This window comes from Corvus brachyrhynchos, unplaced genomic scaffold, assembly GCF_000691975.1.
Source record: "Corvus brachyrhynchos isolate BGI_N302 unplaced genomic scaffold, ASM69197v1 scaffold11, whole genome shotgun sequence".
NCBI lineage: Eukaryota > Metazoa > Chordata > Aves > Passeriformes > Corvidae > Corvus > Corvus brachyrhynchos.
In genome coordinates this window covers 3029102-3055967 of record NW_008236965.1, presented here as the reverse complement: position 1 = coordinate 3055967, position 26866 = coordinate 3029102, and the positions used below count along the sequence as shown (strand labels likewise).

General features: G+C 40.9%; 1 long non-coding RNA gene across 23 annotated transcripts in view; it reads right to left on the bottom strand.

The window, feature by feature from the left end:
- Positions 1-26866, bottom strand: part of LOC108445249 — a 290571-nt gene that overhangs the window by 131532 nt on the left and 132173 nt on the right. For 11 of the 23 annotated variants that reach the window (XR_001860038.1, XR_001860035.1, XR_001860029.1 and 8 more), the window contains 4 exons: positions 17181-17337; positions 6065-6166; positions 1867-1962; positions 56-413 (listed from right to left, as the gene is read on the bottom strand). The exons of 3 other annotated variants lie outside the window; for them this stretch is intronic. This is a non-coding gene — a long non-coding RNA (uncharacterized LOC108445249). The remainder of the gene's footprint in view (positions 1-55; positions 414-1866; positions 1963-6064; positions 6167-17180; positions 17338-26866) is intronic. 9 more of the 23 variants (XR_001860030.1, XR_001860041.1, XR_001860034.1 and 6 more) reach the window with 7 other exon arrangements.

Below are 26866 nucleotides of genomic sequence, written 5' to 3'. Positions count from 1 at the left end.
ATCTGAGTGCACATGGTAATGTTCCCTCAACACCACATCCAACCCCAGCTTGTACCTGGACAGCCTGGGGGTCACTGGGAGGCCAGCAGCAAACTGCAGAGAGCCAGGGGATGGGTGCCTTCGCTATTCCTTGCTCCCACATGCTCAGAGATCACTGACACTTTTGAGGGTCGACATTAACAGGACTTGGCGTCAGAATTATTATTTTCTTCCTCTTCTCCCCGAAATGATTCTGCACTGTGCTCTTATATACACAAACATATGTCCTCATGGCATGGAGTCAGTCTGTGGAGTCCAGGGCACATTCACCCTGGCTTAAGGAGGGAGAGAGAAGTAAAGATCTCAGTTTTGTCATCTTCTGTCACACTGGTGTGTACTTTATTCTGCAAGTGCTTCAGCTGGAGCCAACAAACCTGTATGGACAGAGTAGAGCACTACTCAGGTTAAATAAGATTAAATAAGGGTGGCGGATTCAGGTCAAGCCAAAGGTAAAAATATCAATTTTTTTCAGAAATAAAAAGGTAGATACCATAAAATAGGAAAAGACAATACATATTTGACAAAATTTTGGATGAAGAGACAAGCCTTGTAGACCACTAAGACCTAGCAAAGATTACTGATGCCACAAGCTCCATGTCTGGAAGCTCTCCATCTCAGTGGGAGCACTGAGACAACCAGAACAACCTGCCACAAAATCACTACCTGAGGAAATACCGCCCTCATTGATTTCTTTGATTTAAAAATTATTCCTGTGCTCTAGTCAGCCAGATAATTGTTTTACAAAAAGAATTACTAGTATCAGAACTTCAGCAGCTCTGCAATGTCTCTCGTCAAGCAAACAACTAACTCTTCCACCCACTCAGTACACCTCCACTTGTGAATTGCAATTAGCATTGCAAATGTCTTTCCCTTTTCAGAACCATCGATTGTGCTGTTAAATAGCAGCAGAGTTTAAATGCTTAGAAATCTGCTTTAGCTTCCATCCTCTATCTACCTACCAAACTATCTATCAATTACCTATTTATCAATCTATCAATCCAAAAAAAAAAATCCAATCCTATACAGATACTACCATCACACAACCATTGTACAACCTTCTAGTTATGGGCAGTATATATTATACTATAGTATTCCCACTCACATTTCAAAAGCTTTATTTAATGTGGTCTAAATTTCTTCCCACCCTTTAGGGGAAATATTCCCATTGCACACCTCCCCTGAGCATACCCTATATCAAAATTTTATGGCTAGTTAAAAGAAACAGTATTAGGCCACCTCATCTTCTGTGAGTCTCTTTGTTTTTTCTGCTTAATACCTCACTTTATTTAAACCTGGATATATAGATATGTATGGATGTGTTGGATATAAGGAGGCAGAAAGAGAGTGAGATATTATAGTTGCTCTTACACGCAGACATTGCTTTTAAGGGTGAACAGAAAACTGTACTATGACTGACAGTTCAGAAAATTGCAATGGTGGGCAGTGAGCAAAACACCACATTGGTATGAATATTCTTAATACGCCTTGCAAAACCCTGGTATAAACCCAGCAATTTACCACACACTGCAAGATGATTACAAACATCATCTATAAACCTGAGCTGGCCTAGGGGTGGAGCCGAGAGATGAAGCAGCAAGACTAAGAAATATTAGGGCTCTGAGGAAGAGATTGAGCTGGACCCTCACTCTGCCGCACTTACATCCCACATCACAACCTCCTCAATTAAGAAAAAGAAGGTAAAGTAGTAAATACTTGAAAAAAAACCTGAAAAAAAATAGATGACTCCCTTTTGAGAGGAATGGAGGGCCAATATGCTGACTAGACCCACTGTGTCATTGGTTAAAGGTCATGGGAATCAGGAGATACCTGAAAACTGGAAGAAAGCAGAAGTCACCCCAGTCTTCAAAAAGGGCAAGAAGAAGAACTCAGGGAGCTCCCAGCCAGTCAGCCTCAGCTCGGTGCCTGGAACAGTGATGGAGCAGAGAGGAAAGTGGTGGATATTGGTTATCTCAACTTCAGCAGGGTTTTCAACAGTCTCTCACAATATCCTGATAGACAAACTCAGAAAGCGTGGACTGGATGAGTGGACAGTGAGGGGGATTGAGAACTGGCTGAATGACGGATCCCAGAAGGTCACGATCCATGGCACAGGGTCTAGTTGGAGGCCTGTCACTAGTGGTGTCCCTCAAGGTTCAATACTGGGCCCAGTATTGTTTAACATCTTCATCAATGACTTGGAGGAAGGGGCAGAGGCCTCCTCAGCGAGTTCACTGATGGCACAAAGCTGGGAGGAGTGGCCGATACCCCCAAGAGCTGTGCAGCCCTTCAGAAGGGCCTTGACAGGCTGGAGAGATGGGCAGAGGAACGCTCTGAAACTCAGCCAGGGCAAATGCAGGGTCCTGCACCTGGGCAAGAACAACCCCAGGCACCAGCACAGGCTGGGGGCCAACCTGCTGGAAAGCAGCTCTGAGGAGAGGGACCTGGGGCTCCTGGTGGACAAAGAGAGGTCCACAGTGCCCTGGGGGCCAGGAACACCAAGGAATCCTGGGGTGCATTAGGGACAGCACTGCCAGCAGGTCAGGGAGGGGATCTTGCCCTGCTACTCAGCCTCAGTGAGGTGTGTTTGGAGTGCTGTGTCCAGTTCTGGGCTCCTCAGGACAAGAGAGACATGGAGATCCTGGAGTGGGTCCAGTGGAGAGCAACAAAGACAATTAAGGGATTAGAGCACCTCTCTTATGAGTAGATGCTGAGGGAGCTGGGTCTGTTCTGCCTTGAGAAGAGACAACTGAGAGGGAACCTCATCAGAGTCTATAAGTATTTGAAGGAAGGATGTCAAGAGGAGCCAGGCTCTTCCCAGAGTTGCCAAGCTTAGGACAAAAGGCAACAGGCAGAAACTGATGCACAGGAAGTTCCACCTGAACATGGGGAAGAACTTCCCTGTGCAGTGACCAAGCACTGGCACAGATTGCCCAGAGAGGGGGTGGAGTCTCCCTCACTGGAGATGTTCAAGAACCATCTGGACAGAATCCTGAGCCATGTGCCCTGGGATGCACTTGCTTGAGCAGGGAGGTGGGACCAGATGACAATTCTAACAACTTCTGAGACCGAAGGATGAGCAGGGTATGGAAAACCAACACATCAGAAGGGCTTTGTTTATCTCAGTCACAGGAAAAGCTCCAACAGGGCTTCATTTGCATTTGCACAAACACCAAAGTGTGCTACAGTAAGGTTCTTGTCCTGGGTTGCAGTGTATTCTATCACCATCCTCATGAGCTGTTGAAATCAGGTGGGACAGTGTTTCCTTGCCTCCTCCCCCCAGACTATCTTTCTGTTAATGGCCCATCATTGTCCTGCCACATGACTCAGAGATAACTCCCTCCGGACTATCTTCTGTTAATGAGCCTCATCAACACTTTGCCTCATGACTCATTACCCCATTGTGAGATGCTCCACCCAGAGGGAGGAACCAAGCATCCCATCGTGGATATAATCTGGGACTCTGACCACCAGAGACCCCCCTTCCCACTGGATTTCCAGAAGACAGGAGCTGCACAGCCACCATTGGACTTTCTGAGGAAGAGCAGACTCTTTTTCTACAGGACTGCAGCCACCATTCTACCAGACTGCTACCACCACCCTGCCTAACAGGGTGTCAGGTTGTACCTTGACTCGGTCAGTTTGAACCAGTGTTTTCTTTTACTTTTTTTCCTTTTCCTTAATTTCCATTAAATTGTTATTCTGACTTGGTGCCTCCCACTGGTTTGTTTTCAAACTAGTACCGTTCTCTAAATTGATTAGCTGGAGGAGGGGAAAGCAGACCTTCCTAGCAAGTTGCTTTGAAGACTCATTTGCATGCAGCGGCATGATGCGATGAGCAATCGCATGAGGTGATCCAGAGCAGGGGCATCCGCTCAGCTCCAGAGGACTCTGCCCCGGGAGAGACCACAGAGTTAATCCTCAGCTGCAGCTACCAAGACAGTTTTTCCTGAAGTGCTTGGGGGACAGACTAGTTTTTGACACAAGTTTACCATGCTTAATTTGATGCTTTCATAGAAGCATGTCCATCTCCATAATCAAGAACTTTTCTCTTTGCTTTCCTATTTTGATTTTAAGCTTGTCTAGCCACAGTATTTTGACAAATTTAGAGTACATCAGCATTAGGGATGTAATACATTCAAGTGATGTTGCAGACAAGCCGTATGCAAACTGAGACAAGTCTGGGAATCCATGGGGTCATGGTGAAGTGCTAGGAACAAAGGGAAAAACTTCACGGGGAGGGATTATTCACTGGTTTCTGACACAGAGTTTCAAGCTGAGAGAATCAGCTGCTTTGAAAAAGTCTCACATCATCACGTATGTCCCTTCTAATAAAAACATCAGGTAATCTTATGTTCCAGATGTAAAGTACTCAGATAGCTTGCTTATTGACTGCACAATGGTATTCAATAATTTACAGTGGTAAATTCTTCATTAAAGCTGGTTTCTAGCTGTGTCTCAGAAACTGAATGTTCATTTAAGTGAAAAGTGACCCTGAAACCAATGATACTGAGCAATCCGACCTTATGTGGGAAAGTGTGCAAGTCATCAGACAGATTGCAATAACGTATCTGAGAGGTGAAAGATAAAAGCCCAACTACAGTTGGCTTGGCAAGAAGTGTTCTCACAGGAACATACTGCTCCATCAACACTGCCATTCACAGAAACAGACCGGCTTTAGGCATGGTTTCTAAGATGCAGAGGAGTCTGCAGACCAGACAAAAATCCCTTCTTGAAAACGAGAACTTAAATTATTTGCTGAACTGAGATGGACCAATCAACCCAGGCGAGAAGAGAGTAATTCCCCAGGAAAACTGCCGTGTATACAGCTGGCCTGCATGATGAGAAGGGGAGCTTGAACTTGTGGCTCCTGCCTGCCAACAAACTTTTGTAAGTAACTAGACCAAGACCATTTAGTAACTAGACCATAGAGACTTGTTTTAGTCTCTATGAGTTCAGGAACTCAATGACCATTTTATATATGTATATGAGAGTAAGACCATTCACCAGGCAGGTGGTCCCACACTCTTGCATCTCTAACCTATAATTTTTTATTGGAACTACATTTCACTGCTCTAGTTCCAGCACCTCTAGGTGAGCTACATGCCTCACATTTCAATCAAGGTAATTTCCAGCTACTGATAATTTTTATCCTCCTACTCTTACACTGATTTATAGAAACTGTGATGAAAGATTAGGAAAAAAAATCTGTTAGTGTTAAATTGCTTCTTTTTTTTAATAGTAAGCTGGTTACATTAAACAAAAAAAAATATTAAACTGCCACACTGACATTGAGCAGCAAGCTGAATTAGATTTGCTTATTGAAAAAAAATTCAGCAGAAATGAATTTATATTTCCTTAAATGCTGCATACGTGCAAATATTCTTAATGTTCAGTGAGCAGGCAGTTCAGTAAACCTACAGCATGCTATAAAACCTTAGCAGCATCTGAATGGGAATATCACAGAAAAAGGAAATATGGGTGCAAAATATGCTTGGACAGAAATCACCACTTCTCTGTACAATTACATAGTTTATTACAGCTGATCTTTCACACAATTAGTAAATTAGATCAGGATGTTCTAAGTTCCTTTTTTCAGCAATCTGCAAAATATTAAAAGCAATAAAATAATAAATGCAGACATTTATACTGAAGTGCCTATGGGGCAAGTTGCCATATTTCAGGCTTACTAAGGACTTTATTGCCAAATCCCAAATTATGGGACTCTGACATAAAATGAATCCTTTTAGTGCAGCTGTGTTTATTTTAGTACAGAGTATGCCTACATTTGTGCTTTAGTTCAGATCATGAACATGCTTTTGAAGGCAGATTGTGCAGTTGCTGCCACTTAGCATGCTTTGATTCATATGATGGAAAGGCCTCAGAGGATACTTTTACAATTAACCAGATTCTTTTCAAATTAAATCAAACTGGATGATGGGGTTGAGGAACACATTTACTGTCCTCCAGCTGCCATGACCATTTTGTCCTTTGGACCAGAACAGAGCTAGTTTGAAGCAAAACTCACCTGAAATGGGAAAAAAATTGCCCTCAGTGAGTCCTCAGCATCAGCTGGATCTCCTCCTATGGCACTGAACTTCTTGCACGTGTAGGTACAGCCTCCAGAGACCTACAGTAAGTACCAACAATTCCTTTCCATCCTTCATAAGGAAACAAAATCTCAGCCTCAGTGTCCTGTGGGTTTCCCAGGCAAGTGCTTTTGAGCCTCTGATGTACAAATGAGATCACAAATTAACAACTACAGAGAAGTTTAACCTAAGATCTTTCCCAAATGGCAATTGACCTAATATTATCCTACAAAAACACCAATGACGTTTCAAATCCTGCTGGTGTATGTCATTAGAACAACATTGCTTATGTCATGTCATATTCATGGGCTTACATGAAAACCCCCAGAAACAAATACCTCCCTTTTGTCTTTATTTTAGACTGTAAGGCCACTGGCTTAGGCACCACAACATTGTGATATGAGAGTGGAAATCCCCATTCTGTTCATGACTTGTACTTGCTGCTGCTTATCAATTCAGCAACATCACCTCCCTGTGTATGTACTTCATGAAAGCTAAGCATGCTGGTCCACACATTTAGCAATTAGGGATTTCCATCTTTAGTTAAGTTATGCACTGTTACTGAAGTGCCTCAGAAGGACAGTCAGTCTCAGTAATACAAAACCTCCTACAACAGATAATGGCGCTACTTCAATGTCAAGTACCTAGACTTGTTGAAATATTTTAAATTTAAATTTGAAATCAAACCATAAAAGTTGTACAGGATATTTTAAGTCAAGTATAAGCTCTGCTTCTGTGACCTTAGACTTATCTATATCATTTGGTGATTTTATTTATTTTGCTTGAGGATAATAAATAACGGGAGTAACAGCTAGTTTCCATGCAGCCACATAATGATTAGTGCTCCCAAGGACAGAATTCAAGTGAATGTCACCCCTTCACCCTGTATCCCCTCAGGAAGTTTAGTTGTTAACATAGTCTCAAACAAGAGCAAAGTAGTATGTAGCACATACAAATTGCATAGTTATGTAATTATGCAAACGACACTTGCATGAAATATGTCATCCATAAGAGAAAAAATACCACTAAGCCTTGTGGAAAAGAGTTTGCTGCATTTAGAGGAACTAAATTTATATGCCTAATCTAAACACCAAGGCAGCCATTATCTGATTCTGTTTATAATCTAACCAGGGAATAATTGCAACTCACTCTGCCGAGGAACAACATAATTTTCAAAGTAGTGGGTGGACGCCAGTGATGCACTGGGAGGGATTAGGAAATACATGAGCTGGATGGCAAAGTCTTTGATTCTGAATGGAAACAGAAGGAGACCCTGGCACATCCGGGTCAGCAGTTTCCTACCAGCCAGGACTTTGAGGACATGCTGTGTAGACCATATTCGAGTCCTTGCCCACACATAGTAGATCCACTTCTGTAGCTTGCCAACAGATGTATTTCACAGGCTTTTCTGGATTTGATACAAGGATAGAACCAATCTTGAGTTTCCTGAGTTCCCATTGCCTACATTTTTATAAGGCTGTGACTGTGTTACTCAGTTTTGGCATCGCAAATGTACAGTTCACTTTGCTTTTATATGTGTGTGGCATAGCAAGCTTTAAGAGGATAACACTGGCATGCTCTAGCAAAGCAACCACACCAATACAATCCTCCAGGGGCGTGTTCCACCTTAATGCCAGGGCCAGCCTAGGAGCTGGTAATGCTACAAACTGTGTGTAAGAGACATCTTTCACTAGCCAGCAGCACAGGACTGACCCTAGGAAGTTGTAGGAAAATAAGAACCAAATGGTAAAATGGAATGTCTGAACATGGAAGGTCCTCTCAGGAGTTCTTAAGAATAGCAAAGCCGAGGCAGGACTTCTGCCTGCCTGTCATTTAACTTAAATCATAGCTATTCCCTGACAACACAAGATCAATTTGCAATGCTTTGGAGATTCTGTGTGTGTTTGCTTTGCTTGCTTTCTCTTTATTTGGAGAATATAAAAGAGGATAGGAAAAAAGACAAAATTTTCAGAGGAAATCTTGTTCCCAAGGCAGAGAGCGAGCAACTGGAACAAAAAAGCCTTTTCTTGATAAGGAATAGAGTGGAATTACAGAGCCATGAACAAAGCAGCACTATGTAAACCAAACTTAACACAGCCTGATGGGCCAATCAGGTGTATAAACATGTGGACATCAGAAATCTGCTTACACAGAAACAGAAGTGATGGCACTGAAAAACTTTTCAGAGAACACATTATTGCTGAAAGGCGGGTACAGAGTTTAACCCAGACTGGGAAAACTGCCTGCACTTTTGGTTTTCCAGTGAAGGTGGTAAAGCAGGAGTTATTTCAAGCCTAGACATGTAGACACAGGGAGCAGAAGAAGTTGTTTGTGAGAGGTAGGTGAAATTGCCAAAGAACATTAGGACTGGTTGGGAGTTAAGGCTGAAATAAGTAGCTGTGGGGCAGCTGAACGATCATATCCCACGAGGAGAATTGGTCATGCTCATCTTACAGAGAAGACTCATATACTGAGGAATGACTTACCTTTTTTTGAAAGTGCAAAATGTAACAGAAGATCCCAAGATGTACATTATCTACAGCAAGAGTGGAAAGCTTAGACCACTTTATCACTATACTACAAAAGAACTTGGTATATTCTGTGTAAAGAGACTTTATGATGAATATTTAACATCTTTTCAAGATGCAGTATCAAAACCACTGGAACTTCTAGAAGAAGAAGAAAAAAGAGAGGTTCATGGAAATGTCTGTTAAACTTGCTAGTTCTGCTAAGTGGATAAAGTGGAAGGAGAGCCTTACTTACACAAAGAAACCATAACAGGGGCAAAGCTAGCTTTCAGTAGTAGGGGAAAAAAAAAGAAATCTCAGTGGGGGACCAGAAAAAAGGCAAGACAAAAATGGCAAGAGAAAATTATTTAGGACTCATCCACAGAGCACAAGAAGAAACTAAATTATGAAGACTGGTGCAGCTAAACTCCAAAACTCAACACCTTTTGCTATTCTGAAGCTGAAACTAGAACAACAGGTGCTGCAAATCCTGTCAATCTTTGTAGTGGTTTTGTGAGGTGGGCAGATGGGCCCATTATAAAATTGTCAGCTTGTACACAGCATTTCAGTACAGCTCAGTTATGACCAGTGCATCTATTCCCATGTTTCAATTCCCACTTATTTCCTTCTTTGCAGTGAAGAGAGCACAAATGCAGAGACAGAGCAATTAAATTGTCATTCACAAAGGCTGGAATTGAAGCACCTCTTCCCAACAGGGGCATCTATGCCTGCATTCACATTATCACTAGATCCTTCACTGTTTCCTTTTCAGTGGTTTTACAGTTGCCTAATAATTAGATATTCCGTTAACTGCTGAAAAAACTCCAGGAAACATGATATGAAAAAGAAAAAATAAATGAGAAAGTGGTACATCTGTCTGAGGAAATGCAGAGAAAGCCAAACTCCATCTGTCTGCATTCATCTGCCTGGACATCCAATGTAGATTGTCCAAAAGCCACACACTTGCAGAGTAGGTAGAGCTGCACATCAATTTGCACACCAGAGCTGGCCACATTAGCTTGCCACCAAGAGAATGTGCTGACTCAGCCTTTTGGCCAGCCCTGCCTCATGTCCCATTAGCCCTGGCCATAGGAGACTTGCCCAGTCTCGCTGTTCCCAGATGAAATTTATTCCCAAAATCTATCCCAACAAACCACCACAAAATACTATCTTAGTTTCTTAAGCTATAATTAGATACTTCATTCCCCTTGCACTGACCTACTGCTTTTGAGAAAATTTTGCCTTTGCTGCTAGATAGGAATAGTCTTTTCCATATGTAACAAGTTTTCATTAATTGTTTTTACTGGTGTCCTTTCAAAATCACAGGCCCCAGCATATCTCCAACTAACACCTGGTGACAGTTGCTTTAAAATCTGTTTCTGCATGCAAGAGTTGACTGGCGAAAGAGGACAAGATACTGGCATTGCAGCACAAATAAAGGTGGCAGGTCAGGTCCAGAGTGAATGACAACAGCATCCTTCAGGCTAGGTAGGGAGGGGCAGGACAGGGAACACAGGTGCAGTGCAATTGAGGGGCAGATGGGGAATAACTGATAGGAACACATGGAGAGAGGACAGATGATCCTGAGGTTTATAAACCCTTCTGTATTTCTTGAGGCTTAGCAGCATTCAGCCAGAAGCAGGAGCTCATTTTATTTAAAAAGGTGCTATCTTGGCATTACAGAAATAGACTGGTCTCTGACTGGAATGACATTAATCAGTCTCACTATCACTGCTATAACAAAACTCCTCTCTGTAGCTACATAGGATATGGCTACAGATATGCAGAATATGGCTCCAGCAGAGCATGGTCAGGGACTACTGCAGCAGATGATTTCCTAACAGCAGTAGAGCCATGTCTGTATTTATCCATCCTGCTGAGCTCTGTGCCCTGCTCCTCAGAAAAGTGGCCTTTGCCATATCCCAACACGACAGATGTATCAAAAGATCTGCTTCTTAGTGACAGCGTTGCACATAATACCAGGTGCAGAACAAGAGATGATATCAAGGAGTTGCTTAGCTATCCTTGCTTGCTCAACATCTGTAAAGTAACAATGATGAAGCTAATTAATAGGAGGCAATTAGTGCAGGTATCTGAAGCAGAAAGAATATTGTACAAAATTAAACAGATTGACTTTGGATGTGGTTGTGTCTTTTTCTACCTTGTCATGACAATTTCTATTGAGTTACACAGTTGACATCATGGGAAGAATTCAGTTTGGTGTGAAGATATTTACGTATAGGCATTCACAGACAAATGCCTAAACTCTATCTTTATTAGCAAATGCTAAGGAGCTCCTTAGGGAGAGCTCACTTAGACACCTGCCTAGAATTCAGATGCCTAAACATAGACAACCCATGCTGTTTGGGTGCTGTGGAGATCCCTGGACCAGTCCCTAGCTTATGCTCCAGGGAGTGCTCCTGGACCCCTCTGATACTGGCCAGTCTTGTGCAGACATCTGGGGGACCAAGGGGCACCTCAGAGGGCCCTCAGAACTGTGGGCAGCTGAGAATTGTCCATAATGGCCTTGCTGAAATTATTTGGACTGTCTTGTGTTCAAGAAATGACTGGACAAGGCATTCAGTGCCATGGTCTAGTTGACACGGTGAGCTTCAGCCAAGGGTTGAACTTGATATCAGAGGCTTTTTCAACCTAATTGATTCTGTGACTCTGTGATCTGCAATAATTTTCTGTATTTGTTTCCATGAATATATAGCAAGGTTTTATGCTTACATAATGTACATAAAAATAATGCTCTTGAAAGTAGATGGTCTCTGTCAGCTGAAGTTTCAGTTATGTAAATAATTTACTGTATCTTCATTAAATCCATGAACTTTTCCTTTGTTTAAAAAAAAAAAAAAAAAAGCAGCAAACAAAACCAAACATATATCCCAAAGAAATCTGTCTTTGCACACAATTTATTTGTATTTCTGAGTTTTATAAATGAGCTCTCCACGTGTCTCCATTAAGTTTTTAGTTCAGATCAGGAATGCATTTCTGAAGCCAGATCTCCCAGGTTTGCCCAGTTACCATGCCTGCTTTCCCTCTTGATCTACACTCTCATTGTATGTTTCAGAATCACTAGACTGAGATTCTAGATATGATGGGGGATTAAAAATTCAGTATTTGGAGAGACATTTAACTACTGTTTTTCAAAAGCTGTGGTGAAACAAGGAACTAAGAAATTAGTAAGCAGAGAGACCTTCCAAAATAGAAAGAATCTTCAGAACAAAACACAAGTTTATCTGAGGGTTACTGCAAAGGGAATCAGTAGCAAACACAGTAGGGAATCAAGGAAGAAAACATCCAGATTAATATATTGCATGAATCATGAAATATTACTGAAATAATAATGCATAGCATCTTAGTAGCTTTTTTTGGCAGATTACATGGTCAGTGGAACAGGATATAAATACCAAACATTGATTTTAATAAAGCATTTGAAACATTCTGAAATATTCTTACATTCACTGGTTTGGACATACTCAGGGTACCATGCTTTATCTACCTGTAATATCACACTGAGACATCTGACGTGGTATTTCCACTATATTCACATTTGGGAAAATGAGGGGACTGTATGTTAGTTTTACAAATAACAATATTTTTCCTTGGGGATGGGACAGCAATCTCTTATTTTAAAAACTGACCAAAGAGATCTCCATTATTTATAGTCTCATGTTCAAAGCTGCAGAACCCACTTTTCAAGCATCACTGAAGGTCAACAAGTGCTGGAAAGAATTGTTAATTAATTTGAGTTCCAAATGAGGAGCATAGCAGGGAAACACGTTGAGAAACCATATAGCCTGTCTTCTTGACTAAGGCTCTGGAGAGAGACTTGGGAAATTCAAAAAGAGCAGCCAGAAACCAAGTCAAAATCTGCTGTTTGTAATGTGGGCATCATTATGTGACTTGATATCATAAAATCCAGACAATAACCAATTTCTTGGTTCATGGGAGGAGCCCACAGAACAGAAACACAAATACCTAAGGCAATGCACTAAGGAGCCTCATGATATTGTCTAGAAACACTGAAGGAGATACAAACTGGAGAAATGCAGAGAAGGGAATCTGATGAACCATACACTGCAGGATAGACACTCTGTGGGAGAAAGGGAACAGAAAGGTAGCAAGGCTGAAAAAGATATGAGCAGTATACACAGGAAGAAGGGTCAGAACTGGGACTGTGGTATTCAGTAACAACAAAAAAATAAGCCCAAACTAACAGCCAGTGCAATTTGCAGCTCTTTTATTAGTGCTCCACTGTGTGCAGTCTGTAATACAGAGCTTATGAGCAGGAAGGCACCAGGTCCCCCCCCCCACCATGGGTTTACCAAGTCCACCTGGGAGATGGCAGGGGTTGGGTGGCACTTCCTGCTGGCATATTCTTGAAAGCCCACCCCAAACACTGCCATCTGGCTATCTTCATGCCAGGATGAATTGGAAGGGATCCAAACAAAAGCAAGACAAATGACAAAGAGCTGGAGGGAATGACTTCAAAGGAAAGATTAAATGAGCTAAAATATGCATAGCATGGCTAAGGAACCACTGTAGGTCAGGACACAGGGAATACAGTAACTATGAGCCATTCTTAGGCAGAGGTGTAAATGAAGAGGTCTATCATTAACAGTAAATAGGCAGGCAGAAGAATTTGTCATCTTATTAATATTCTTCTCCTTCAATTTTTGCTTGGTACATGGTAGCTTTACTGTATCATCATGGAATGCCAGCAGCAGGAAAGACACAGGCACTGAAAAAACACCCCTCCTTCTTACTAGTGCATTTTGAATTTTGTTTTATAATTCATTTCATTGCCTCCTCTCCTTTCTTACTGCTCTAGGCCAGGCTCATCATTACACAGGACTAAAGAACGAGTTTTCTATGAAACCAAGAATATTTCAACAAGGCATGTTCAAAATTATTTATGAACATTTCCAGTACTGCTACAAGATTGCTCCTTCTTCTATGCCTTGCAGGACCAAAAAGTCTTGGAATTCCTTGGGTTCATATAATTTCAATGAAATAATAAATGATATAATGATTTTTCATGAGAATTCCTCCTCCCATCTGTTTTTGTTGTTATTTTTTTGTTGTTGTTGTTTGTTCGGGTTTTTTCTGTTCTTTGGGGCACAGGCAGAGACATCTGAAAACAGATTCACCCAAGTCTCACCTCTCAGAAGGAGAATCCTTGTCCTGGCATCAGTTCCCTGTTCAGGTAGACTGTAGCTAATCAGGGAGGGCAAAGACTATCTACGGAATTTGTGCCTAGGACAATTCTTTCCATGTTACTCTCCCCTATGTCCAAATGCTAATTTTTCAACAGCCACCTTTGTACTGTTTTCCTTACATCAGTTTCTTCTTTGATTACTAATGATGGTAAACTTTTCTCAGTAAGGATTTACTTCCCTTGTAAACCTTTTGAAGATGTCACTCCCACTATACCTTTTCTTCCTTCTCACACTTTACGCACTGGTGTAATTTATGCAGCTCCTTTTGTGTTATTTTTAACATCAGAAGGCCACTACCTCGGCTGCCTATAATCACACAAGTGAATGTTTAACACTGAGGAAGGTTTTCTTGAATCATGGAAGACTGAGTTTCTTCCAGGCAGTAACATTACCCCCAGTGATATGAAAGAGAAAGACACTTGCTTTGCTAAAAATTGTTTTAAAAGTATGAGTTAAGAGCATCTCATTCTTTATGTTTAACAGCCATTTGACCAGGAACTGAAAGAACTGAAAGAAAACGACTGAATCACAGAAGTTACAGCTGTGCAAAGCTCGCACACTGGGACTTGCCTTGTCTGCTCTATGTTCTGCTCTTTACATTATGGAAGAGCTCCCTACACCACCATTTGCTTTCTTTTTCAGGTCATATACTCATGAGTTTATTTTGATGAATTTCCCCATAAAAAATTGGGTTTGAGTAATCTCTTTATGGGAGTGGAATGGTGCATTTTGGCAAAGAACCTCTGTATGATATGTATTGATACTTCTGTGCAATATTATGCATACATTACAACCAAAATTAAATTTCACACTGAGGTATTTTATATTGTCAAAAATGAGCAGTTCTGGGGATTCTGTTTTATTTAGAAGTGAAAATAGATGGAATTACATTTTTTTACAGGATCTGGTAATACCTTTTCTTTTCCCTTCTTGTTGCTTTCCTGGTAAGCAAGCAATCAAATTTTAAAACGATAATCTTTTCCCAGCCTTTGGCTATAGTTAACAATACCACTTAGAGACTGCAGTTTGAAAAGTTACAGTATAATTGATGCAGCATGAAGTGAATCAAGAGGGCAAAGTTGATAAGCAGATATTAACATAATCTGCTCCTCACATTCCAGAGAAGTTCACATTCTTTCCCAGCATGTAATTTCCTTATAGAAAAATACTTCTACCTTCACAGCACAGCCCTTTCTTGGATGCACAAATGACAGCTTTAACATCCTGAAAGACACTCTGTAGTCTTCCCTGCTGACATAGCCTGGACATTTGGAAGTGAAAAATGCCCAGGTTTGGGAGGGTTTTTGCACAGAGAGCAGCCAGCCAACAGCAGCCTTCTCAGGCAGCTGTTTCCACATACATACAGAGCCAAAGGCATGAATAAACCTTTTAGCTTCCTAATAACATGTAAACACACTCAAATCAGTTCTGCATTAGATTACTGATTCTCATTTATGTTACTGCCTGAAAACATATGAGAGTGGCTCAGAGGAGATTCTTTTTTTTTTTTTTTAATTTACTTAATTGTTTGAATAAGCAGACATTAAAGGAAAAGGGCAAATTAATTTGTTCTCTGAAGGGATGCATGCACTGCTAGCTTTCCAGTGGGGCACACTGTTTCCTCTCTACTGCAGGCACACTTGTGAAATTAAAAATTCCAGAATAAAGCCAAAGGTTTAGATACCACCTTATTTGGGCTCATGATTAAGCTTTCAGGTACTGTTTACTAACACGGCCATTTTCCAAATCTGACCACACACTTGTGAGATGAACCAGTTTTGAAATACCCTATTTGCCCATGCTCCACACAGAACCAAGGAGTCATATCTGTGATATCTCACTCTCAAAACCAACACAGCAAGTTTCTTCTGCTGCTTCAAGTAGTCTCTGCATCCAGCATGGGCACCAGCGTGTGAAGAGAAAGGGACAGAAGGATGTGAAAAAGGACTGAAGAAGTCAAGTGTGGTGGGGTTCCTCCCTCAGCATCTCTCCTGGATTCCTACCTGGAGACTACAGTCAGTCAGAAAGCTCAGCAGCTTCCCCATATCTCCAGATGTACTCACATGGCACATGATGCCTTGAAGTGGCTACCTAAAACCAGAGGCTAGACAAGAATAAGAGACTAAAAGTAGGTATTTATTAGAAGGGCCTTCAAAGGTACACCTTGGGAGTATAAAGCCTATAAGGGGCTCCACCCAAGATGGACCCTGGGTCACAGGCTCTTTGCACTTTTATAAGTGTGGTCCATTTGCATATCAGGGTTAATTCTCCAATTATAACTACAGTTAATGATGTAATTACCCCAAGTTTGCCCCTCCTCTTCAAAGGCTTTTAGTTTACATATTTTGGGGCCTGGGACAATCAAGGTGTTTTCAGAGAGCAAACCTAGAGAGGGTTTATGTCTAATCAGCATGAGAGAACAGCAGCTAACAGGCCACATGAAACTTCAGAGTTACACAGTAGGCAGTACAGGATTTGAAAAATATAAAAGTTAAAACCTAAGGCATCACAAATAGGTCCTGTAGTTATATGTGGCTATTTGCCAGCTAGACACGTCAGAGGAGACCCTATAGGATCTCCTTCCTGACAGCTGTTTCCCAGAAATAGAGCCAGTGTTAATAACAGAAACAGGCAGATGCAGCGGTTGCTCAGCACATCGGAAATGAGGCCACTTGCATTTAAGAGCTTATAAATGGATTTGGTTTTCTAATTTCAGGACCTGCATTTGAGGGAAAAAAATCCTAATTCATCATATGGTTTTCATTTTTAACCTCTCTGTAGATGTGCAGATCTTTAATTTTCAGTTCCGTGTATAGACATCATAATATCTCTAAGTATAAATCAGTCAAATGGTCTTCCTGTATATAAATTTAGTATTCCCTGATCAATGTATCTTTCATATGCATGAAAGAACTACCCCACACGCTACTGTGTGTAGCCTCCTACATTTCCCTGTTCTTTTATTCAGTGGTATTGGATTTTCTTTTTTTTTAAGCAGTCATACTCCTTTGACAGTACATAGCTGTCTTGGTTCTGTCTCACAGGTTTCTATACATCAGAGACCAGCTTTAAAGCTATTTTGACAGGTTAAAAGCTGGGATTTTTCCAGGGAAAAAGAGTATTCCTTGACACCCCCTAATCTCCTCAGAGCAGATGGCACTGTTGTTTTCAAGTGGCTTCTGTGCACAACAGCCATTTCAAAAGAGTGAAAGTTGGAATGCTGAAAATAGTCTTTTTGGGAGATACATACATATCTGTCTGTGCATCTATCCAATATGCCCAGCTGTGAATGCATGAGCAGACAAATGAGCAAAGCTTACCTTCCTTCTTCCTCCCCCTGTCCATTCACTAAAATTAATTGTTCCCCAAGATGCTGTAGGCCACATTGTTAATTATTGTCTCTCTCTTCTGCACCTGAGGCATCACACTGGTTTAGAAAACAGCCTGGAAACAGATGGAGAGCTGCTGGAGATGAATCTGAAGGTATGTGAAAAAAAAAAAAAAAGGATACAGACTTTATGATACTGCAGGCTCAGATGGTCTATTAATTTTCAATAATATTCTGGAAAGGGAGGAGGTCTCTACATGTTTTTAGGCTTAATTTGTTTTCAAAAAAGGAGTTACAAGAGCCAATTACTTTTATGATTTCATCACAATCATTTACACGCTTAAAGAATATTTATGGGAAAATATTCCAGTCATCCCTGCACCAGCCTTGCTGTTCCTTAGACAAGCCTTCCCCAGCAGGCAGCTGTACATGCACTGTGCCTGACAGCACCAAGGCTGCCTGTCTTGCAGACCAGACAGAAATGCCAGCTTGAACTGGATGCAGCCTCTTGTCTGCTGCCTTAATGCCACTGGCTCATCCCCAACACCTACCTAGCAACCTGATTCTGCCACCATGTTGCCACAGAAAGCCACAGCAGCCTGGGGCAAAGCTGTCCCTTACATGCCCAGCCTTCCTCCACCCCACTTGCATGAGACAATGTCCTGACACAGTCTCAACAAAAATGCTCCACTCTTTGATCCAGCCTGGCAGTTAACAAAAAGCCACTGCAATTGTTGACACCAACTGGTTTTTCATCTTCCCATGCTGAGGATCAAAGCCAGTACAACCATAACAACGAGGCAGGGATGTCTCTAATGGTGCTCAAAGCTGTCCTGTCCTTGCAAAGGCACACAAAGCACAGGCATCCAGACCTACCCGGTATGCATCATGCCAGCTTCAAAACAGGTAAAAGGGTTTCCCTTTCACAAGTACTTCAATGTGATCATTTTCTGTGTAAAAGTACCCAAGAGACGTATCCAAAAACCATAAGCTCTTCTAATAGAGCCATCTTAGCCTCTTCTAAGGGAAAACTATTGCTGCACATAAGGAACAGTTGCAATTTCTAAATGGGGAAAAAAGCCTTTCAGACTTGGCTGGAAGTTCAGCTCTGCACATTAGCCAAATTACTTTAGAAAGGCAGTGGAAAAGTTATTAATAGATTTATCAAATGACTATCCAAAGGAATCCAGACATTTTAGCCAAGAAGCAAGAAAAAGCGAGTTAGATATAACACGATCTCTGATCCATATAAGAGTGAGGAAGAGAAGGTGATATTTACAATGCAATGGCCACCCTTCCTTTTCCAGTGTTGGCATTGTGCATATTTTTCTGGAGCAGAATCTACTTGGTAGAGACTGGTACACAATTTGTCATGTGTTTTACACAGTTTGCCAGGCTGTTATATGAATGTGTAAAGGAACTCTGGAACTTAAGTACGGTGTAATTTTCTGCAGTACCCAAATTCTGCATATAAGTATTTTGCAATCCAGTAGAGATTTTCAACTGACATCACTTTATGAAATTCTTGGTATAGAAACAACTAAATGCATAATGCATTGTATATGCTCCCATACATTTAGCTTAAATCACTAAATCTACTGTCTCTCACTCTTTTAAAAAACTCATCAAACATAATAATAATGTCACAAGAATCAGTCTGTATTATTATCACCTGTACAGGTTAATAAACAGTTTATTGTTGCTTGACCCTGGGATTCCTAATCAAGGACTGGAAGTGAAGGATTCTTAATTTGCCTTTTCTCCTGTTCTGCAGATGGTGCAAAACATGAACATTTAAAGCCAGTAGGGCTGGATACTTCTCCAGCTCCCCCTCTCTCTGCAAAAGCACTATCAAGGCCTCAGGCACTCCATCTGCCCCATGGGTAAGAGGTGGAGGTAAAGGTGGCTCTTGCTGAATTATCTTGCCCCTCGGTGCTGCAGAGGATGAGATGGGTAACTGGCCAGCAGTGGTGCTGAGCCAGAGCACTGCAGACCTCCAAAAAGCAGTGCTGCAAATAATACTAACATTTGATCTGGAAAGGACAATCTATTTCAACACTTCTTTAGATTCCTTTCTTCCTGCACTGAACCTTTTGTTTTATTTTGGACAACAGTTCTTCGGTAAAATGCAACTGTCTTCAACAAATTGCTTTTCCCAGCTGTCACTGTCATTGTACCAAAAATTCAGGGTGATTTATTTGACCTGTAGCAGAGGCGTAAGACTAAGACTTTAGCTCTTCTCCATTCTAACAGGAGTGTTTCCTCTGGTAGGAGCAGTCCACTGATGGGGGTTATTGACTGTAGATAGGCACAAAAGAAAGATGCCAGTATGTGGATACCTATCAGACACTCTTAAGGTTTGTAGGCTGGGCTGAGAGCAAATTTGTCCAATGGTGGGGATATATAATAGACTGTGCGCTGGCTGTCATAGGCCCTAAGACGCTTCCTCCATTTCTGCCTTTTATGAGGGAAATGAGAGAAGATCTATGAAATCAATTCACACTCTCAAAACGGTGCTTTAGTCATGGGTCACACAATTAGCCACATCTGCAAAGCAGTACATTTGCTGATTGCTAAATTCTCACTTCCAAGAACCTGGGCTAAATCTTAGTTTAAACACCTTGGTACATGGAAAAGATGTTGCCACTGCACACCTACATGCCAGGTATTTCAATGAACACATGAATAAAGGAAGTTTTTTTTCTCTGGGGAAAAAAAAAAAAAGGTTGTGGCTGAAAGTTCTGGTCTGTTCTATATCATTTGTATCCCCTCTTGCTGTACCAAGATATTTCTATCCTTTAGAGCCACATGATATTTCTGGTGAGAAGTATATCTCAGATAGACTTTATCTGTTAACTTTTAACTCACAGTTGGTACAAAAACCTTTCACAGCTCCACAAAATAAGATTTTCCCTCTAGCATCAATTATCATTCATCTAGCTATTGAAGAAGCTGACAGGTCTCTATTGTCCTTGCTCTCCTTTTTCATGCATCTTCAAAGATATTTGCCTTTCTTTCACCTCATGGCACCTCAACATCCTCCTCACTTCTCAAAGATATTTGCTAACAAAGCTTTCAGACATCATCACTCCACTGTTAAAAATCCAGCATTGACATCCATACATGCAACCTGATTTAAAATTGTCTTACTTAGCCAGTTCCTCACCCCTTACACTGCTAAATAGGGTTACTTCTGTAGGCATGTAAGGCCTGGTGAAGTTACATAAGTAAAATAAGTAAATATAAGTAAAATATGCTAAGCAGTCTTCTAGTTCTGATAATGAACAATAGTAAGGCCAAAGTGCTGCTATTTACAAAATATTGGGGCGTTGTTAATAGACATCACAGACTTTGTTGTATGCGTCAAACGGATCATATAGGACATCCTTCTGTACAAGCCTGCCAATGACTCCAGTGACCTTGCTGAGCTCACCAGAGAATGATCAGCCCAATGCAGAGAGGACAAAATAGAAAGCAAAAGCAGAATGAAAAACAAACAAACAAACAAGTTCTCTGTCATACCAATTAGCAAAGCAATCTTTTGGGGGATGATGTCAGCACAAGCTGGCATCTGCTCCTAGGAGGGGAAAAAACAAAGTGAATGGCAGACAGGAGTGAAATGTTTCCACAGAGAGGGAAGACTTGCTTTAAACTTCAAACAGGAGACACTGCTAAAAGAAAAGGAAATTGAAGAGCATCAGAACAGGCTACAAGTGATGAAAGCAAGCCAACATGAAGGAAAAGGAGAGCAATCAAGGAGGATAAAGAGAGCTCCATGAAGTAGTTCTGCCAGGGGACCATGTCAAAAGCCAAAACCAGTGCAGCTTTAGCACTTTAGTAGAGGAGAGAAATCCAACCCAATGGTAGCCAGGAGAGGACCCAGAGGTACATAAAGCCTTCACTGAATGGATGCACCATGAGCAAAAATGTAAGGAAAAGAAGAAAATTTGCACTAATGTCTCATACATTCTCTCATAAAATCTGAACTTTCCCCAAACCAGCACAGCCAAAGCAGCTAAACTACTTGCAATATTTACATGTAGTGCCTGCACCTGTTAATAAGAGTGATTATTAATTTTCTGCACATAGGTCACGTAAAAAAGTCACGTAGTTTCTCTGTGATTTAGTTTCCCATCTGTAAAGCTGCCACCTCTGCTTCATTAAAGGCAAAGAGGCAATAAATTGAGAAGGAAGAATATAAATAAAGAAGGACAAAGCAGATGATTTAATGGCAACATCAGGCTCAGATCCAGATTAAAATAAAAAGTATATAAAACAGTGAAACAGTTAACTGATGTATTTTATAATAAAAACGTAAGCATCTCCCAATGGGGAAGGGAACAAGACAATTCAAAGTATCAGTATGAAATTAAATTCCTCTCTTTGTTGTAGGCATTCACAAGCTCCGTTTCCTCTATTGTCTCCCATCTAGTAAGACTTTTCCCCCTTCTTTACTCTTCCTAATTGTCAAGGTTTAAAGGACACTGAAGAGCACAGGATGGGTTCATTAGAATTGCAAAGTATCACCGAATACCATTTGCAGCAGGGCACCATTTATCTCTGTTGCCACACCATACTGTGAGGTGGCACCAAAAAGCAGACGCTGCAGTCCAGAGCAAGGGAACGCTAATCATCCTACATCAGACCCAAACCATGCAGGATTCAAGGTTAACTGTGGTTGAGAACATCTGTTCAAGACAATAAATGACTCCCAACAGCAACTGGGAGTGGGCTTTATATTTTCGACATGACCAGCTTCTTTCTGTTGGCCTAGAAGACCTGGGTCAAATTCTTGGCCATTTATTTCAATCCCTTATGTCTAAATAACCACTTCTCTCTCCTTCCTTCAGCAGAGGACACAACTACCTCTCCTCAGGCTCTTTGAAGGCCACCAGGTTGTTACCCACAGTAAAAAATTAACATGACCATGTCTTTCTTTGCTTAGTTGCAGTGAAGTAACAATACAAATTACAACTCCTGCACAGACCTCAGCACAGCAGTCTATGCATAAATACCATTACACAGTTTAGCTAAAGGAATCTGTCCAGCCAGTTGCCCAGGTTCACCCTAAAGTCATGTCCAGACTGGCACCTCAGTTTAGTCTGCCCCAGAAATTTCTACCTTTCCCCAAAGTTTACTTTAAAAATATTTCTATTTTAATGTCTTTCATATTAAATGCCACACATTACGTCCTGTCCTATAGCAAAAACAAGCAGAACTGGAAAAGGTACTCAGTCAGCACTATGTTGTGGTGCCAAAGCACAACTAAAGAAGTAACTATGACATTGCCAGATCAGAGACTGCACATTAAATTACTTTGCATTTCGTCTAAGTCTGTAGTCCTGCTCTTATTTAAGTCAACAGCAAGCCTGCAGCTAATTGCAACAAAAGTAAGATGTATTTTAGGGAGCCACCATAAAGCGGTAGGCAGGATTATCTAATGACATATGCGTATTTTACTAAATGTGTTACTTGTCAAGCTAATTAGTTACCCTGAAAATGAAAAGGTCAACCCTGCATAATATTTGCATCTCATCTTTCTGAGTCAAATTTCCTGTACATGGTAGGTGGAAAGAAATAAATTCTACCAAAGTTGTGAACTGCTGATAGGAACACTTTGGCAGGCAGAGGAAAAACTTGCAAAAAGCTGTTCAAGGTTGATTTGAAGCTAAGAACATGGAACGTGTCTGTCAGGACACCAATCCCATGTCCACCAGCTCCATATCGTGCAATTTGTTTTGAATAGCTCTGCAGCCGAGCAATACATTGAAACCGTCAGTCACGCTTTTTTCACTGCTTCTGCTGCTCTTTACTAATCCACATGTGCAAGTTGAGGAGAGACAAGGCTCATGAAATCACTCTACTTTTGACCCCAAATTGCCATTCTCTAGAGAAGAGTTACCTGACAAGCCACGCTATCGTGTGCACACTCCACTGTGTGCATATTTCCCCCTGTTTCTACAGCTGGAGGAGAAATCCATCACAGTACAACTATTCTACACCTGCAGCTCACTAATTTTGAAGGTCTCAGAGACTTACACATCTACAGCAGCCCTTTTCTTTTCCAACACCTTTCTCATTTACATATATCTGGAGTATGAAAACTTGACACAAAAACAAATGCTTGAAAGATATTGACAAAGCCATTAGAAAGAGGTTAAAGAAAAATCATCAGAAGCTTTCTTGGAAAATATCAAACTGAAACAAACAGAATGTTTCAGGGCAGTCAGCAGATTAACCAGGAAATTTGGAATTTTTTCTTTTTCAGTGAAACAGCCAGTTTGTGTTTCAGTCTGTAAACATCCTATGCCAAAAGAGGATCTTCAGAGACTCTTTGTCCTTGCTAAAGGGCTTTACTTAATGGGGTGTTACATGAAAAAGCATATCTGTCTTTCAAGAAAATGTGCCCTGCAGGCTCACTGAAACAGTGGCAATATCTAGGGGAAAAGAAAACCAGGATATGAAATATGTCCTGGCTATTGTAGGTTTAAATATATATTAAGTCACTCTGCCAGGACTGAAAACTCTGGTGTCATAAATTTCCCAGCAACCTGTGTGCATTAAGTAGGTGTCAGGGGACCCTGCTCCCTTCTACAAGGAGTCACATCTTCCAAGCAGTGAATCTCACTGGCAAAGGCTTGAGTCTTGCTTGCAGAAGCTGCCCAAGCCAGCTCTGAGCTCACTCTCCAGACAGGCTCTCCACTGCAGGGAAGCCACAGGGTCCTGGGGCACATCCCCCTGCCCTTGGGCCGGCCCTCTGCAGCACTTCCACTGTGACTGACACATGAGCTGGGAATTTAAAGCCCTTACACCTATATTACAAAGGGTTATGTCATTCTTCAAATGACAGATCATTTGAAATACCTGAATTATGTCAGACTATTTCCTTTGTGAGCCAGGATAAGAACTTTGCACCCCACTGAGCTGGCCTATATGTAAGAGGAGCAAGTGGATTGCTTAAGATACAATATAAAGAAAGTTTAGCTGATAACTTGTATTTCAAAACCCTTCATTCCCATATGTTTGAACCAAAGTTTTAAATTCAGATGTACTTAAAGATGCCTTCTTTTTTTTTTCTGGTGCATATACAAGCTTATGGACAGCTAGCACTAGGAATCAGCTAGGCTGTTACAAAGGAAGTGAACACATACTCAGTTCTAGGCTTCAGAGAAGACATATCCCCCTCCCTGTATCTTTCATCAGGCAGGATTTTCCTGAATTCAAATCGCAATGAATATGGCACTCATGTCCACCCTCCTCTACTCATGGTTCATCTAAGAAATGCTTCCTTTTGGCTCTGAGTTACCCATCTTACCTGTCAGAAGGGATAATAACTCCTCTGTGTTACATCAACTCAATTATCTAAAAAGGAAAAAACAAAATTTCCTGATCTTACTCGTAACACTTGCACAAGAGAGATTTAGGAGGTAGCAGTAAATTTTAAACTTTTTTCTTGTGTGATCCTGGCTGAAAGCTCTCTTTCCTCCCTCATTTGATTTTGATTTGGTTCAAGAGTTTCTATTTCATATGCAACTGTTGAAATCTTCTGGAACTACTAAAAGCCCCACAATATGTACAATTGTGGAATTAATCTGAATAGGTTTTGGTGTTTGGAAGGCAAACATTCTGTGTCAACTTTAGCATTTTATGAGCAACTGAAATTCCCAGTGTTTACCTCAAGGGCCCAAGTACCTTTAAACCCAAATTACCTTTGAAGCCAGTAACCAACAGTTCCATTTGGTACCTCTTCTACTAGTTCAGCTCTGTGTTGTGCTATTTTCTCCACATCAGTCCCAACTGTCCTATTCTTGAACTGCATTTTGTCCTGCTCTTTAACATACAACTTGCTGTAGAAAGAGAAAATGTGAACAGCAGTGCAGACTTATTCTTAAAATAAATGCTCCCTTAATCAAAATTGGATGACTAACAAGCATAAAATTATGGCTCTAATACCGCATATAATCGTTTATCTCATTGCAAAGAGGCATACATCATTTCCATTGTGTTCCAGTAGTGTTTTATACCCACTTTACCATAATCTAAATGAGCATGCACAGCACAGACAAATGGAGATTTTAGCCCATCTTATACATTTGCCTGGAGAGCACAATGATGTTTGTTGTGTGTGCTTTTAAAAACTGTGTTCCTATAAATAAGCACATTAAAATGTAAAGACAAAGCAGTGGGCAATCTCACTGCCTGAGCAGTTTTAATGGTGAGATATACTTTTCACAAAGAAGGCACGTTTTTAATTTATTTTTTTTCTGGACAGCAATTTTAATAAAGTATATTTGAAACTTATATGAGCTGTGGAATAAGTTTGTTGAAGGGAATTTAAACCTGCGGATACATCAGCTCAGCACGTGGGTACTGCCAACCATACTGTCCACTCCTCATTATCTGGGATGCACTTAACAGTCCAAACCAGGGACTCAGCTTTAAACAACTTTAAAAACTTATAAAAATGGCAACAGCCAGAGTATGTATTTCTTTCCCTGAAATTACTTCTGCACAAAGGCTGTAAGAAGCTTTCACTTCTCCATCTGCAGCATTCTTCCTGTTCCCAAAACCACCACAGCTGTGAAGTTCAATAATGCATGGTCCTTCAGGGAGAGCAAGTATGGCTTCACGTGACAGTATTTGCAAGAGCTGATAGCCAGCTCCCATGTATGACTTTACAGCCTTTTCTGACCTTGCAGATATGTGAGAAACTGGCACTTGAAACTCTGACACTTTTATGAAAGACAAGCTGATCTTATACCTAATTTTAGAGAGCTGTATAAAGCTCTTTTTCCCTCTACACAAGGATAACTCACTCGGCACAGCTGATCTTACTGTACATACTGAAGTATGTGACTTTACAAGCAGAAAGATACGCATACTAAAATACATGGTAAAATTCTCTTCTGTATAGTTAAAATCATTTATCTGTGACATATGTTGCATGAAGATGAAGATGTGATATGGTCTAAAGGCTTTATTGTTACTTCACTTGGACTGAACTGCATTGCTTATGCTCAATGCACCATTTGTGCAACATGCTTTTCTGATTCTGCCTACAACCTAAGGCTACCATCCAAAAATCAAAGGAGCAGTACAATCTTGACACAAATTAACCTCAAAAATAAACTATAGCTGTATTAAAGAACTGTGGAGTTCTTCCTGGAGATTATTTGCTCAAAGAACAGGAACATGACAGAGATGGTAGGAGGATGGATTGAAGATATCCCTGCTCATCGCAGGGGTGTTGGTCTAGGTGACCTTTAAAGGTCCCTTCCAACTCAAACTATTCTATGAGTCTATGAATGATCCTCAGCAAAATAAAAGAGATAGATGGATACTCTGCACAGCACACTAAACCCTTTAGAGTTCAGCAGAGTATCATTCCTCATTTTCCATCAGTCTTTCTTGTATGGATTTAGCACTTAAGAGAATAACTATATTACATATAGGTGTAAGTATGTTTATATGTGGAAATTAAGTATTCTGTATTATTTATCTTGGTACACATTGTGCAGGTAGTTTATTATCTGTATGCCCAGCTCTAATTATTGATTGACATTCAATGTTCTGCTGCTGGGGATGGGTTTAATTGCATTTCTCTAGTACTTTAAACTTAACTACTGCTTTCCTACCAGAATAATATTGAAAACATTATTTTGTCTCTACACAGTCATG